Source organism: Monodelphis domestica, chromosome 4 (genome assembly GCF_027887165.1).
Source record: "Monodelphis domestica isolate mMonDom1 chromosome 4, mMonDom1.pri, whole genome shotgun sequence".
Classification (NCBI taxonomy): domain Eukaryota; kingdom Metazoa; phylum Chordata; class Mammalia; order Didelphimorphia; family Didelphidae; genus Monodelphis; species Monodelphis domestica.
Window position 1 is genome coordinate 34,406,706 of NC_077230.1, and position 6,414 is coordinate 34,413,119.

Consider the following 6,414-nt stretch of genomic DNA (forward strand, 5'->3'; position numbering starts at 1 on the left):
AAAGTGGATGATGCACATCAGGGGCTGTTATTTTTTTGGCTGCTGAGTACCATTATTATGGTGATATGTTCAGTTGGTGTTCAGGGAGGGTTAGAACCTCTACTGTGAGAGCTTGCTGAATGCTTTTCAGGGCTGCTTATCCCCGTTTGGTGTCTACCTCTTTCCCAGCTCTTACTTGTGGCTCCAAGCTATAGTTTTCAGCAGCAGGCTGTTAAAACTGTCCAGGCAGATGCGTTAAGCTTGGGTTTATGTCTAACCCTAGCCTTGTGAAGACCTCTCCTGCGAGAACAGATGGATGAGGCAATTTGTTTCAGTAGCCATGAAGGTGGCTGAAGCAAACACTTTCGAGTGCTTAAAACTTGGATGGCTATTAGAGACACTGACATCATTTAGGTGCATTTTCAGTCATCCTGACTTTTGTCTTGCCACAGGATTTAGATGACTCTGGAAGAAAGAGTGAGGCTGACAACTCTGGGCAACTCACTTAAATCCAATTCACACATAAGTTAAGATATTACCCTGTGATGTCACTGGTATTCTTTGAAATGAAGGGTCACCACCACCACCACCAATTGATGGAACATATTTTTTATTGACTGAATCATCCTTTTATCTTCTTAAATCTAGCTTTGTTTTAAACTGCCCTTGCAGCTGGCTAATATTTTCTTGTAGATTCCAAATGATCAGTTTTTCAGGAGGAAGCTCAAAAATTATCTATTTAATCCACTCATTTTGTAGGTGAGGAAAATGAAGCCCAGAGAATACATATAGATGACTAGCTCCCCTGCTAAGACTTCAAGTGTCTTGCCTCTAAATCCAATGCTCTATGTTCTTACCTCTGCATGATAATATAGAGGGTCATTAGCAATAGGAAGCAATTAAAGGTTGCTGTTGCCTCTGGTTAAACCTAGGAAGAAACTTATACTGTTCTACTCATTGAATTATTCATATTCTTAGATATCACAATTAAAAAAGAACAAGTAGAAGAATTACTAGAACAGGAGATCAGCAGTGGCAAACCTGCAATGGGAAAAGCTATAAATGCAGTTTTCCTGGTTTTGGTAAGAGATGTGCTTTTTATAAATGGATAACAAAATTCTTAACAGACAAAAGAATTTATTTCTGCTGGATTTTACCCCATTGGCTACCATTTTGCAGTGTTTTTCCTTTATATAAAAGAACCTCATTATTTCTATATGGTTTCTCAGTTGTTCACATCTTCCTCAAATGGACTCTGGCATAGAGGTATCCAACTCACAACCTATGGATGTGGCCCCAAGAGATCCATTTCTTTTTGAGTTTGATAACACCAACATAGAGGAAAAAATATAGGACATAGAGTGTATCTAGGGTCAAATTGGAGCTTTGTCACTTCAACTTGTGTGATTGAGGTTATGTGATTTCTGATCAATACGTTTGAGATTTCTCATCTATATAAAATGAGGGGATGGCACAAGTTGACATCCAGTGTTACTTCCAAATCTACATCAGGGAAACTTCAACTCCTTACAAGACAAATCATGTATTAGTTGTGTTTAATGTAGAGGAGGAAGCGGTAGAGAGATGATACCATGCCACATGCACAAAACTTTTAACTTAATTGACTTCCATTTCTTGTTTGTTTCTTTTTTTTAACATAAAAGTCAGGTTAGGTTATACCTATTCTCTTCGATATATTCCAACATAGACATGTGCCCTATAAAAAACCAAAGTTCCTTTAACATATGGCTTTATCTTTCTTATGGAATTGAAATTTATGAATTGTTATAGTGTGTTTCTCTTTAGGTAACTTTTTGCATCATAATAGAATGTATTTTGTGCTTTAATTATTTCCCTCTCAAATCTTGGATGATTCTAGCAATGTCCAAGGATACAATTGGAGGAACTTCTTTTGTTTTAAAAAACATGATAAACAAGTACAGAATGTGCGCAAGCAGGAAGAAACTGACCTAAAGGTAAATTTTCTTTATGTGAAATTTGTCATAAAGATTTATGTGCGTATCTCCATTTTAATTACTAGGGAATGAGCTTGTAAAACAATCTCTAAGACCCTTTCGCAGTTTTCACTGTCAAGGGTTATATTAACATAGGCCAATCTAAGCTTTTAAATATTGTCTCTCTTGATCTCTAGCTATTTGATGACGCCTCTGCTTCTTTTATACCCCAAAGCTGCTGGTGTCTGACTGGACAGAAACTCAAGTTGGCCATTGGTTAAAGAGTATTGGAATGAAAAAATATATCCTGAAATTTGATTATAAAAGAATAAGAGGTCAAGAACTTCTTGAATTAGACAATGATGCATTAAAAGTAAGCTTCAGAATTGGCTCTTTATATATGCTACATACAATTATATATTAACTTCTTTTATGGTGGGCATTGGATGAAAAACAGTACAAATAATGGGATTCCTATATATGGCCCATTTGACAACCTTATGGTTTTAAGGAAAACATGTTAACTACCTTTTTGAATGTAGTTTCAAGAAATGTTTTTTAATGTGATTTGCTCCCCCTTTTTTTAGTATTCAGGCCATATTCCTTTTCATTTCTATTTATTTATTGAAACCTTATACCTTCCATCTTAGAATATATAACATGTAAGTTTCCAAAGAAAAAGAATTTTAAGGGGTGGGCAATGTGAGGCAAGTGACTGTCTCAGCATCATACTTCTAGGGGGTCACATTTGAAACCAGGTCCTCTTTTCTCTAGGTCTGGTTCTCAATCTATTGAGCCACCATTCTTTTTTTTCTTTTTTTAGAATTCTATCTATTAACAAACACTGGAAAGCAGAAAAGCAATATTTTAATTTTGTACCAGGCAGATTAACTTCACTGAAACAGATTAAAAAACAGTAATCATGGGAAATGGCAAGCTTTCATTTCATTTATAGTAAATAAAATATCAATATTTTAAGCTTTAAATAGCAAATATTGGTTAGAATAACATCTTTGTCATTGACTAGAGGTACTAGAGGAATATGATAATTGACTACACAAAACCCTGAAATATATTCTACTTGGATTCATTTGCCACATAAGAAAATATTAGGAGGATTTTTTAAAATGTAGCTTCTTTCACAATTATTTCTAAAATGTTCCTAATGTATTCTATTTAAGTACCTCTAAGCTTTAAATTTCTGATATTCTGGGTTCTTCAATTTGAAGACAAATGAAAATTATGCAATTAAAAATAATAAAAAAATGTATAGTGTTTCAAATGCTACCATCTCTGGGCTCCCAACCAGTTAAGCAAATAAAAATTAATAGATGAGAAATGTAGCTTCAAGTATAATTATGATACCAATAAGAAGTACCAACACTCTTCTTAGAAAAGATAGTTTTTATGTGAATTCCTTAATGCCTTTTAGAGTTCTACAATGTAATTTTTTTACTTCATTCAGAGATATGGAATATTTTCCTAATGTTGTAAAATCTGAGTTCTTCAGAAATGATACTTAATTTAATGTTCAGGTTCATTATGTAAAGAGTTATAAAATATATTCATTTGAATGCATGCATGTAAAGTAACAGCTTTAATTTTTTTTCCAAAGTGCATTGGCATCACTAAGAAGAGAGATCGCAAGAAAATCCTTAAGGGAATTAAGAAAATTCAACAGACAGAAAAAAATTAATACAATCTAACAATCAAATATATCAAAAAGATAATTCTGGAAGATACAGCAAAAATGAGAAAAATATAATTACATGATATTTACCTTTAATCTACTACTTCAACATATTATTGAAACCTTCTGATTCTTCTGCCATGAATCTAGCACACATTTACTGAGGAGCAGTGATGGATGGAATGACCATATAAGCCAAGAGATTTTGGTGGACCACTGATCAAGGTGTTCCAAAGATGATCATTCATTCACTCATTTCTGCCTTAGCCTGAAAAAGAGCATCCTGTTTGTTGCACTCTGGATTCCTTTTTTATCTTTGGTCCTAGGCTTTTCAGCCTTTGTCTACCAATTCTTATGTTGTGTATACCTTAGAGAATAATTACCATGATGTATATCCCCAATTAATTCACTATGCAATTTTGAAAATAAAAACTCTGTCTGCTCTTTGATGCCTACCTTCCATTAGGAGAGAAAGTTGATTTACCCCAATCCACATAGAATTGGGTCAGAAAAAAGAATATCAACGTTTGTTGCCCAAATAACAAAAATCAATCAGTAGAATTATAATCATAGAAAAAGAAAAAAAGAGCTGCAATCTCATAAAACTTTCATGACTCATTGACATTATATCTTGTTTTTTTTTTCAGAAAAATGGTTCAAATTATAAGAAATTTTCAGGAACTACAACTAAATTGTTAAATATACATAGAGGACAGTAACCTTATAGAATAATTCTTTGACAAGTAATTAAGAGGTCTGCAATTTGTTTTAAGTATATGCAATTTTAAACATTTTAGTGAATACCTCTGAGAGTCAGTAAAGTCATCTCTAAAATGAAAGCAACTACATTAGTTGATTGTTTCTAGCTCTATGGTTGTTTCTAGCTCTCATCTTATCAAGAATGTCTCCATGCCTCTCTCAGTATCTATTTTTACTTCTGCCTTTCTCTGTTTCTTAGAATAATTCAATAATGAAAACAACAAAGGAACAGGACATATTGAAAACAATGATTGTTCTATGTACTGTATGCCTGGGTCCAAATGTTGTATCTGAAGCTTGTTTACTATCTGTTACAATGAACTATCTCCTTGGTTTTTAGTTTCTTCATATGTGAATTGAAAGCATTGTTTTTGTAGTTGGGATTCAGCAATTTCTAACATAACTTCCTTTATGACACCATAACACAATCAAAATAATAATTAAAGGACTATAAGCAAAGTACACAATAAAGGGAGGCCCCTCAAACAACAAATTATATGATTTAAGTATAGGGTGATGGATAATGATGATAATAAAATAGCATAGCAAAATTTCTGCATTGATGATGCTTGGATGATTCTCACTGAAAAAATTATGTCCTAAAATTGACAGAGAGTTAAGATGAAGTAAGTGGACAGCACATTAAAAATAGAAAATCAATACACATGTTAGCTAAACCTAACATGTACAAAAACTTTTAATTAGAAAAGACACAGAGAAACAAAATGTTCCACAAAGTGGTAAACAAAATGAAAAACTGATTCTTCAAAAGTGCCAGAAAAAAGGTTAGATCTTGAGCCCTAACAAACCAAAAGTGATGTGGAATAAAATGTGAAATTGAATAAGAAACAAGAACAGGAATGTCAGAAGCCATAAAAATCATCCCTATATCTCCTTGATATTACTTGGTTGTATCCCAGATTACCTTTGTTTCCTGCCAAAACAAATGAAAACCCAAGAGACACATTACCTACCAGTAACCACATAAATGATCCAAATGTATGTAATACTCTTTACAAATCTGAAACAAACTAACTCAGAAAAGAGAACTGATCTCTGGAGAAAGTAACAAAAAATTATTATTTCAAAAAGAGATCATTTTTTTCCATATGAATTTTTTTCAGAAAATATAGTTTTTCCAGGTAACTTTAGGAATTATGAAGCAAGTAAGTTATAGACTAATTAATGCTATTCATACATACTGATTTTTTAAAAATAATATTTTATTTGATCCTTTCCAAGCATTATTCATTAAAGACAAAGATCATTTTCTTTTCCTCCCCGCACCCCCCATAGCCGACACGTGATTCCAGTGGGTGTCACATGTGTTCTTGATTCGAACCCATTTCCATATTGTCAATATTTCCATTAGAGTTTCGTTTAGAGTCTGTCCTCTGTCATGTCCCCTCAACTGCTGTAGTCAGGAATTTGCTTTTCCTCGGTGTTTCCACTCCCATAGTTTATCCTTTGCTTATGAATAGTGTTTTTTCTCCTAGATCCCTGCAGATTGTTTCGGGCCATTACACCACCAGCAATGGAGACCTCCATTACATTCAATTATACCACAGTGTATTAGTCTCTGTGTACAATGTTCTCCTGGTTCTGCTCCTCTCGCTCTGCATCACTTCCTGGAGGTTGTTCCAGTCTCCATGGAATTCCTCCACTTTATTATTCCTTTTTGCACAATAGTATTCCATCACCAACATATACCACAATTTGTTCAGCCATTCCCCAATTGAAGGGCATCCCCTCATTTTCCAATTTTTTTTTTCAGAAAATATAGTTTTTCCAGATAACTTTATAGGAATGATGAAGCAAGTAAGTTATAGACTAATTAATACTATTCATACATACTGATTTTTAAAAATTTCAATTAAATTCGTGGGGGGAAAGCTATATCAATTTAACCCCCAAAAGCATTGAAAATGATTTGATTTGGATATGTACCTGAGATGTAAAAATTTGACATTTGGAAAACAATTTATATGATTAAAATATTTAAAATGAGACACCCAAATCACATTTATCTCA

At 33.3% G+C, this 6,414-nt stretch overlaps 1 long non-coding RNA gene across 1 annotated transcript; it reads left to right on the plus strand.

Moving 5' to 3' along the window:
* The first annotated feature begins 1,120 nt into the window (after positions 1 to 1,120).
* Positions 1,121 to 6,167, plus strand: LOC103093025 (uncharacterized). The gene is made up of 3 exons (XR_008911063.1): positions 1,121 to 1,955; positions 2,170 to 2,307; positions 3,550 to 6,167. It is a non-coding gene; the product is annotated as an uncharacterized LOC103093025 (long non-coding RNA).
* Positions 6,168 to 6,414: the final 247 nt, after the last annotated feature.